Source organism: Patagioenas fasciata, chromosome 6 (genome assembly GCF_037038585.1).
Source record: "Patagioenas fasciata isolate bPatFas1 chromosome 6, bPatFas1.hap1, whole genome shotgun sequence".
Taxonomy (NCBI): Eukaryota; Metazoa; Chordata; class Aves; order Columbiformes; family Columbidae; genus Patagioenas; species Patagioenas fasciata.
The window spans coordinates 30078111-30088560 of NC_092525.1; the positions used below are offsets into that span (position 1 = coordinate 30078111).

At 38.8% G+C, this 10450-nt stretch overlaps 1 long non-coding RNA gene across 4 annotated transcripts in view; it reads left to right on the forward strand.

The window, feature by feature from the left end:
• The window catches only part of LOC136103622 (uncharacterized), a 37432-nt gene extending 30197 nt beyond the window's left edge, over positions 1–7235 (forward strand). For 3 of the 4 annotated variants that reach the window (XR_011739783.1, XR_010651649.2, XR_011739782.1), the window contains 2 exons: positions 1081–1144; positions 4745–7235. This is a non-coding gene — a long non-coding RNA (uncharacterized lncRNA). The remainder of the gene's footprint in view (positions 1–1080; positions 1145–4744) is intronic. The other variant, XR_011739784.1, reaches the window with a different exon arrangement.
• The last annotated feature ends 3215 nt before the right edge of the window (positions 7236–10450 follow it).

Below are 10450 nucleotides of genomic sequence, written 5' to 3' on the forward strand. Positions count from 1 at the left end.
ATGAGCAGTCCAAGCTATTTTCAGAACTGACAGTTTCTCTTTTCACTCCAACAATTGCTTCTTCAATACACTGGAGTATGCAAAGTGCTTCAATAAACTTTTAATTAGGAGTAGGAGTAACAGTGAAACTAAGAAAAAGCTTTAGCCAGAACGAGAGCTGACCTTGGCTCGTACCTGTTTTGCAGGTTTTTGTTAACTTTTTGAAAGAAATTTCACATCTTGGCATTTGTTGGTTTCTGTCAAGGCTGAAAGCAGGAGTCTTTAAGCAGCCTACGGAAGATTGATTTTATGATGCTCTTGACCCAGGAAAGACCCAGCAGAAATCTGCTCTGATGGGAGTCGTGGGCTAAAGCAGTCTGGATGTATTTTGATCTGAGCTCTCAGGTACTCCTCTAAACCAAAACATTCAAAATTGTTGAGGTTTTTAAAAAGCCTCAAATCTGCTCAGATCCTTACAACAGAGAACAGATTACAAGCAGAAGTCTCCACATGAATCTGAGATGGATTTTGCTGCAGTGGCTCTTTCATAGTCTTTGACTGAAGTCTGCTGACACCGAGAATGCAGATACGCTGTGGAAAGGGTCTCTATTTTTTCTTAAGCTGTCTAAATCAATTAGGTGTTTGAGCCATGGTGTTGTGTCTCCTAGGAACTTCATTTCTTTGTTACCCTCCTGACAAAAGTAACCAATCCCTTTGGAGTTTGCAAAGGAAGATGTGTCCCACAGAGCTAATGCTGTGGGCATCGCATGCAGGAAGATGTGTTTAACGGAAGATGAGAAATTATGGATCAAATAATGATGTGGAAGCTACTCTCACAAACAATGAAGATAATTCTGGACAAAATCCAAATTTCATTACTATTGTTTAATTTCAACTGCAGTCCTGTATCTGCTTAAGATAGATGGTAATCTCACCAGACAGATACAAAATATAAAACTGAAATTATGTTGCTCAGTTCTTTTGTTTACTAGTGCTGTTAAACTGCTGGTTTTGTCTGAATCAAGCAGGAGAGCTATGATTTTTACCTTTAAACTCTGCTGAAAATGCAGCAGTTTAGCATTAATACCTTTTTCTTTCCAGATTATGTTATATGAATGAGTTTGATAGGAGTCACCATGGTGAGGAAAGGATAATGGAATTTCAGGTAAGAGTTCTTCATAATGAATTCATTCCTTACACTGTGTTAACATCTACACATGGAATTAGGGACCTTTGTAATACAGTGCAACAATTTACTAGAAATCACAAACCACAAATTATAGAATTGGACTGAAATTGTCTGCCAAATCCTCCATCCCTGATAAAAGAAGGATAGGTGAAGTCATGCCAGCACATTTTAATTCCTTCCTAAAAATTCACTTGGGTCTGTTGCATGAGCAGCAGTGAAAATGAACTCTATTTGGATCATATTTATTTAAATAATTACAGCAGATAGTTAACTTTGACAGTCTCCTGGTTTACACAAGTGAAAACGGAAAGAGAGTTGGCTTCCATATTGTGCATTTAGCTTGATAAAAGAAAGCAAGTCTGTGTGGAAGAAGCAGGTGACTGAGGTTCCTCGGCTGATATTTTATAAAAGCACAAATACCAGTATTTTAAAAAGAATTTTTAAATCCTTAGACTGAATCTTGTCTGTTTTCACTGGTAGCAGAGTACCAAACTGTAAGCAGAACTGAGCAGGATCTGACTTTCCATCACAGACAGTTAATAATTAAATCAAACATTATATTCAACAATAGAACATATGCATCAGCTTCTTTCAAATTGCATTTCCTTCCTGTTAGATCCATTAGTGTAAACCAGACTGCCTTTAGAAAACCCCTTATTGCTGCTGTCTTTCAGCACAGTTCCTGAAATGGATAATGTGGTGCATATTATGGGCAATTACACAGAACTCCCTAGTGATAGGGCTTTAGAGTTTCAGAATAAAACAGCTGGAACCTACAGGGCTGTAAACTAATCTGAAAAAGAGACAATAGTAAGACATTTAATGCACATCGTTAGAACACGGACAAAGACTAGATGTGAAATACTACATATCACCATACCTACTGTATCGCACAGCATCTTCTTTGCAAAATCCTGTTTAACTCTTGAAAGACAAGACAGCCAAGAGGCAAGGATTTTGCCGTGAACTAATGCACACACAGCTGTATAACCCGAGCTAATTGGAAACATTAAAGGAAGAAGTCTTGATCCAGAGCCCTGTTTTCCTCTTAATGTCTGTGGAGTTTGAATCAAATCCAGAACCCTATTCAAAAATGATCATTTATTAATGAATGCATAATGAATATATACCTAGATATGCTAAGCAACTGTCTTCACCTCTCTTTTACTGTTTCAATACACACTGAAAATTTAGCATTTTGGATGCAAAAAATGCATTTGCTCTTGAATATATTAAGTCTGTTGCTACAATATGTAGTGCTTGATCCTCCATCAATTCAAATTGACAGCAAAGCTCCCATTAATTTTAGTAATACAGCAACGAATTTTTAGAATAGCACATATGCATCATTTGGAAGCACAATGACCATGATTACGTGTGTAATCACAGTAATTGTGCACACAATTACTGGTTGGGTATCTAACTGCCTTTCAAGAATCAGTTGCTCTACTTGTGTGTGTACTCACAGCAGTCGGTGTTGCAAATACAGTGCAGCCCAGAGCATCCCCACCTCTGTGCTCAGCACGGAAATGACACAGAGAGGGCTCTGTCTGTGGCAGTAGGTAAGCGGGATAGAGAAGCATATGTTTATGTTGCGGTGGGGTGAACAATAAATAAGAGAGGAAGAGAAATGGTTGCAGTGTCTTTTTGGGAAAGTAAAAATGTGAAATTACTTTAACTAATTTTTCGAAAGGACAGAGACTGATATTCACCAGCTTCTTTATTGTGAGCCTCCTTATCAGCAGGGTCCAGCAGGCGTCAGCAAGCTAGTGTTTTGTAATGCTGTGGCAAAATGATCAAATAATTTAGCAAATAACAGCGCCATACTGAAATAAAACTAAAAATTCAAAATAAAGTAAACTTTAAAAAATATAAAGCTGGGTAAAATTTTGCAGCTTAAAAAAATCAGAAAACAATTCAAATTTTCAACATAGCGTGATGTGAGTTTCTTATGTTGCACAACCTGAAAGCCAGCTGTTGTGGCTAGCTCTAGTTTAAAAGGCAAATCCTTTTGCTCACAAGATTGATTTTTGTAGTCGTAGCGGTATATAAAAGCACATCTTCTGTAGATAGTGATAAGACTTCCAGATCCATCCTTTGCTCAGCAAAATGGAAGGAGGAGAAAATTTGGCACAAACCATTTTACTCAACTGTCCTTTACAGTCATGGCTTCCCTCTTCCCCTGAAGAGTGATGGCTTTGCTGGCCTTCTCCAACAACAACTTTATGACCCCGTGTTCGAGGGGAACAAGGACCTGGACGAGGCTGCGAATGGCCACCAGTGTTTGCTCTCCTGAGGATTCTGTGTGAGGAAAGGCAGGGCCCAAAGTCAACATGAGGAAAAGGAGAAGATGTAATTTAAAAGCCAGGAAATACCCTCCTCCTGGGGAGAAATGGACCCTGTTTTGAAGGACAAAGACACCAGGGGTTGTGTTAGCATAAGTGGGTAGCGCGACATCTTCAAGAATTGCCCGTCACCCTGTGGTGACAGATGATGACACTGTGCAGGAGGTCTGGGGGCAGAACATGAGCCCAGGTGGTTCATCAGCATGGGCACCCCAACATCAATGCCTTCAGCATCCCTGAATCGAACATGAAATGGAAACAACTTCCCGTATGGAAGGATGCTAAAAATGGATATATGAACTTTTTACTAGGCTGTGTGTCACTGGGGGAGGGCAGCTGGGCTGCGAGGCCTGCAGTGTCTTACACTTCGTCTATTTAGAAAGGGGAGCAACCTTGTAAAGTTTGCTAGGGTGGATGTACTGATTACAAATAACACGTACTGCCTAAACAAGATCTGTATAAGAAATACCATAATGTTTGGCAGTATCTGGCTCTTGCCTTCACTTGTTTTAGAGGCTGAAATTTTGAAGCTCAACTCCGTATCTGGGATTTTTGTCCATCAGACCCCTCTGTCAGGGTTTGGGAAATTTGGCCCTGGGCTCTGGTACACTGAGGAGATGACAAATGGACAGTCTCTGTCAGGCAGAAGAGGCAACAGTGTTCAGATGATTTGAAAAATTATGCTCTGCTACTAGAAAACTTCATCATGTTTCCTCCAAACAGCCTTAGTCTGTCACTGAACACAAGGCCAGGAGAATTGCACCATCTACACGGCTGTGCTTCCTGGTTCCTCAGAGCCCATGTTCACGTTGGCTTGACTTGTTTGCAAAATAACTTTGTGTAAATTAATCCAGAGGCTATGTCCTATTGCTTCTGCACAAATAACTACTAAGTAGCTTAAAAAAACTTTATTGTAATATTTGACTCTCTGCCTGATTCTCTACAACCATCTTGCTGATAATTGCATCAAATTTTGCTCTTGTTTTCATTGCAGTAGGCACGAAGTAATGTCACTGAAGTCCCATCAGGGGGAATTCCAGCTCTGTACATTGCTTTGGGTCTGCAGTCTTGTACATAGGATCTGTGCATGTGGACTGAATTCAGTCTAAGCTCAGTCTCTTTTGTAATTAACTGTAGAGAGCTGTATGAAGTCTTGAAGTCTTGAAGCTAAGAAATCCCACAAGCCTTGTAGAAAATGTGTTGGATTTTTTTTTTTTTTTTTTAAATACAGATCTGAAGTGTTATTCAAGGGAATTCAACCTAAAAGATGGAAAACTGCTGGAACATGAAGATTATAAAGCTCTAAGACCTATGTGAGAGAAAATTTCCCTCAGAAGTGTGCATTTAGTCTCTGATACCTTTGGTGATACGTGCTGCCTTTCCTGCCTTCTCTGCAAGTGTGGTCTCACTTTCACTGTTACTGCAATATGCGCAGAGTGAAATGAAAACAGAAATTTGGGAAAGTATATAATTAACCTACTTGTGAACATTAACCTTAAATATTGAGTTAATTATCTCACTAATTTAATCCCTGCAGATCTCAAACTTGTTCGTTAAATATTTAATTCTGCAAATAGTTTTTGATACAGAAGTGTGGGTAGCTTTCTGTGAATACAAGTTACTCTAAAACTGTTTGCAAAACAATTGTATGTCCGCGCTTCAGTGAACAAACCCCACTGTCAACAAGACTTTTAATGGCAATCACAGAAAATATGCCCTGAGGCTGAGAGATATAGTGCCCTGTTATTTTATAAGGTAATGAACATGATGTCCAGGGAGTAGACTGGGGTAGATTTTTCCTTGCACATCTTCAGATTTGATTCCATGGGAGTCTAGACTGCAAAGTTCTGTTTTCCCTTGTTTCTTTAGTTGCGATGCAGCTGTACAGTTGTTTCTTATCTATTCACCTCTTGATTACTTGAGTCACTAAGCAAATGATGTCCTTGATCTTCAGCGCTTTTTATTGAGTGAATATTTTGTGCTAAAAGTAACCTAAAATTTGTTGAGATGCTTCAGTTACAATGCCGCCCAAAGTAGCTCTAATTATTTCTGAGTGGAAGCTTTTGAATTTGGGAGTGTTTGTTGAGAAGATGAAAGCTCAGTGTTTGTTCCTGCCTGCCGATGGGCAGGGGGCCGCACTTGCGCTGCCTCCTGCAAACACCCACCAGGCTGGGGACATGGGGGTGTCCAACCACTGTAGCTGGGAGACCAAAGGGCCAGGTTGTGAGTGCTGTGGAAACCTGAAGTTGGGGGGACAGCCAAACCAGGATGAGCCCTGGAGGCTGGGGGCACCCCAGCCCTCTCTCCCATGGGAAGATGGGGGCTCTCTGCTGTGCTGCACCTCTCCTCTCTCCATCCCTCCCCAGGGATTTCAGCCAGCTCCCTGTTTCAGGCTGTACCCACATGGCAGTACTTCTTCAATATTATTTTCTTCATTTTTGTTGTAGATGTCTCCTTAATTGAGGAAGAAGCTGAAAGATTGGGGTTGACAGTGTGTTTCTGCACTGTGATTCGATCAGAGGAAGGTGTAAAGGTATGCTAAATCCAGGTGATGTCTCACAGCAGACCTCTGACAGGAGCTATTTGATTAGTTAGGTGTCCGTATAAATACCTATTTGGGACCTTATCATATATTATTGAGAATTTCATCCTGATTGCCTATATTTATTTATTACGCACTTGCACACACAACTCATACTGTTTAGTTCACCCCTGGCAATAAGAAACAGATTTCTGTGAATTTAGCTGAATAAAGCTGTGTTTGTTCTTGTTAGTCATCAGAAGTCTGGTTCTTTCTATGCATTATTTCAATTTCTGGGCATTTTTTCCCTTCATTTACTCCAAAAATGACTTCAATACTAATGAATACTGAAAGACAGCCAAGACAGGATGAACTTTTGGACAATTTATGCAAACACGACAGATGAGAATAGATTTACTATAAACATGTCAGGCACAAAAGACTTGACTGCTTTTTAAATACAGTGATACTGTGAGAGATTTATGGATATTTTCAACTGTTCATTAAAGAGAAAAATATTTTGAAACTATAGGCACTATCCTTTTATCCATTTTTGCCTTCCAGGCTGAGTTGCAAACCTTTGATGTTTTCTTCACCAAAAAATAAAAGTAGTTATGAATTTATTTCTCCCAAGCACTTTCATTTTTGTGTCAATTTACAGTTTTTATTACATTCCTGGCAGTCCAAATTATGGTGTTTGGAGAGCAGCTCGAGTCCACAGCTCAGAGTTTCTGAAAACAGGGATGAAGATCACTTAATGATTCTTTCTGGCCACTGCTTTTTTTCTTCTCCTTAAGTAATAAAAGGTTAATAAAACCTATGAATACTTTACCTGTGTGCTAGAGCAACTAACTAATTAAAGGTTATTCTAATCTCAATGAGTGGAAGTCGCTTGAATTGAGCAAGTTAACATGTAGTAGCTAGTACTAGCTGGATCAGATTAATAAAATAGACATGAAAATAATGTATAGTTGTAGTCCCTATAGCTGACTAAGGCATCAGTTCTTACAGCCAGACAGGCATATACTTAACTGTATACTTTCGGAGTCTGCTTCTGTGCCCTTAGTAATCAATCGTAAGCCTTGCTTTCAACTGCAGTGCAGCTCAGGTTGTTGTCAGGCAATGATTTTGCAAGATGGGATTGAGATATTGGAATAGTTTCATGGAATTATTGGATTCTTTCTTTCTAAAATGGTGTTAAACTCATTGCTTCTTAAAAACATCGTATCTTGCCAAATCTCCTATGAAGTCAAAACAGTGCTCCAAAATGATGGCAGGGACAACTGTGCAGTGCTTGAAGATCTAATGCTGCATGCTCACGGTGCTGACTATAGTCTTGCTTTTTGGGAAGATGGAGAAAGAGGAGATTTAGGTGGAAAATAATGCAGTTTTCATCGCAACCTTGGAGAGATATTGGCAATTTTGTAGCAGAACGATTTTAGCATTCTGACACCCTTCAAAATAAGGCAGAAAGCTTAATAAAGGCTTAATTTTGGAGACATCACAAAAAAGGGGTAGCTGAAAGTAATATTTTAACAATTTTACTGGACTTTCATTTCCAGCCTTTTAAAACTAGTTTAAGAGCCACAAACCAACACACATTTATAAATAACATAATGCAGTTGGAGATAATGCAAATGTCTTTATAAATAACACAGTATAGGTTAAATCATTATTTTTAATGCCTCAATTTTTTTGTTCCTATATGGACAGGTCTGTGCTGGTCTGCATTAATTAAATTTAAGTAGAATTTCTAAGGCCAGATCATCATTGCTTCTGTGGCCCTGATTTAAATCTGCAGTAAAACACTTCTCCGTTTAGTTTGGTGCTTTTGTGTCATATTTCATACACTAGTTGTCTCTTAATTAAATCCATGATGGCCCACCAACACAGACTATTAAAATAACTATACTTTGCACTTGACATATTTATGAGACAGATTCATAAGAGTATAGACTGATACTTGAACTACTCACTGAGAAATGCTAATAAGATTATGATGAAGGTAAGATTAGAACATTCGTCTCCTTTTCTCTCTTCTTTTTAGAAATTTATTTTTATAACTGCAATTCACTACTTCTATTTCAGGCTCTTTGATGTTGTATATACCAACAGTTCTTTCTGTGTGGATTTATTGTGGCAATGAAGAGTGGGAAACTGCTAATTTATATCACACCAGTAAAGTGCATAAGTATTGTGTTCCGTGAATTAAGACTGTTTGCAGATGTCTCTAAAACCTTCACATGGGATTGACAAGTTCAAGATAATGCATATTAAGGAATTTGTCTACCTTTGGAGTTAGGTGATGTGACATATTGTGAAGTGCCACGTTGTTATACCTTTACTGCCATGCTCCTCGAGCAGCCAGTCCCGTGGGCGCAGGGCTGGTGGCAATGGCGTTGTGCTGGGGCTCATTCACTGCATCGTGTGCCAGGAAGGACAGGGACCTGCCTGCTGGGCAGCTGTAGCACAACCTACTGGTGTGTCACGGGCTGGGCAGTTCTCTGTATGGTTGGACTGTCACTGCAACGTTGGACATTGCATGGATGTATGGATATCTTGAAATGACCTTCTTAGCATCATTTCATGACAGAGTTGCTGATATAATTTGTTTGATTTTTTTTTTTTTTTTTTAATAATATGGACGTGGAGGGTTTGAGAAACACCATATTTGAGAAAAATGTTGCCAGAAGTGAAAAACCGAATGACGTAAAAGCAGTAAGGATTTCTATCACTTTTCAGGACCAAGACATTCACCTCTTAGGGACCTTCCCCCCCTCTCCCTTTATTCCCAGCCACATCCGTTCATGGAACAGCTCCTGTACGTTGCTACATCAGGGTCCAGGTTCAAACACCAGGTTCAAACACCAGGGGGTTCAAATGTGGAGGGACCTAAAGGCGTGCAGTTTGATGGGTGCTTATGTTACAAGTGTGGTATACAAACCCCCAAATGTACATGAGGTTTAGATTATTTTTTATAATATATAACTCTGCTTCATACTGATATATTCTCTATTAAAGCAACAAAAGCATCAAATGTTGGGATTTCACATACAAATAAATACAGTATTAGAAAGGAAGAGTAATAAAGATATATTTAATATTTCATCCTGTACAGAAATAAGCCAGCTACAGTTCAGGGAGCTTCACTAAACGTATTAAATCTAATAAAATTGCCTGCACGTACTCCTGACACTAGCAGTAATTAAAATAACTTGTTTCAAAAAACTGGTCCTATACATGAATACTTATTGGCAATTATTTTTAAGTTCTTCAAACCAAAGATAACGTAATTTGATGCACACACAATGTTCTTGTAAACGTGGTTCATACTGGGTTTTATATGCAGCTTAAGACTGTTAATTGCCATTTTGAGCCTCACAGTAAAATAGAGTTCAATATGTCACTTTTTCTGAAGTATTGAGAAATGTTTGAGAAATGCTTGTCTTAGTCTAATCAACTGTGCATAATTTATTTTTGAGTCCGACTTTTCAGTGTAAGTGGATCTGACTTTTCTCAGAGCTTCTAAAGTCTAATCAACTTGTTACATTCATTTAATTAAGGAAACTCGTAATGAACTGTGAAGTGTATATACCAACAGGCTTTTTTTGTTGTGTAAAATTGATGCATTTGCATTGTGGATGTGATAGTGTTTTGTTTTTTTTATACTGACAGGTAGCTTCTACTAAACAAATAATTTTCTTTTCTACATGTATAGGTCAATGTGAATAGTGTATAAACTGTTTCCTGAACTGCCTCTTTCCTGGCAGACCCACCACCCAGCTTCCCAAATTCACACAGCTGTAGGATTACAAGCGTGTAAGTGTTCTTCTGTGCTTCAGAGAGAAGGAAGATGTAACAGGCTTGTGACATACCACAGTGCAGAGAAGAGACTGACTTTTTTAGTCACAGTTAACCTAAAAAAGGTCATCATAGTAGAAGATAAAAATACTGCCACAAGCTCGTGGTCAGGATCTGCAGGCTGAAGAGTTAGTGAGGGGGCGAGCTAAGGATGCTGAGTGAAAGTCCAGTCTGTGTTTTCCAGCCCAAAGTAATTTGTTCTCATTTCTCTGGAAGTCAGCATCATCAGAAGGAAGTACCTGGCAAAATAAGTGGCTTCCACATCTTATATGTACTTTTTTTTTAAAAAGGCCAAATATTTATTGGTTAATAAATGTTTAGAAGTCCATTGTTTCTCCCATCATTATGTGATATGAGGAAAAATAAAGAGAGATGCTGTGAGGATTGACACTTTTTTCTTTTCTCATCCTTAGTGAAACTCTTTCAGCCTCAGAGAAAAGGTATTTGACCCAGGTCTAAAATACTGTCCAATGTTTATGGGATGTAATATGAAAATTATTGAAACTGTCCTTGGCAGGATGTTTCTTTCCATTAGTTGATTAAAATGGTTTATTG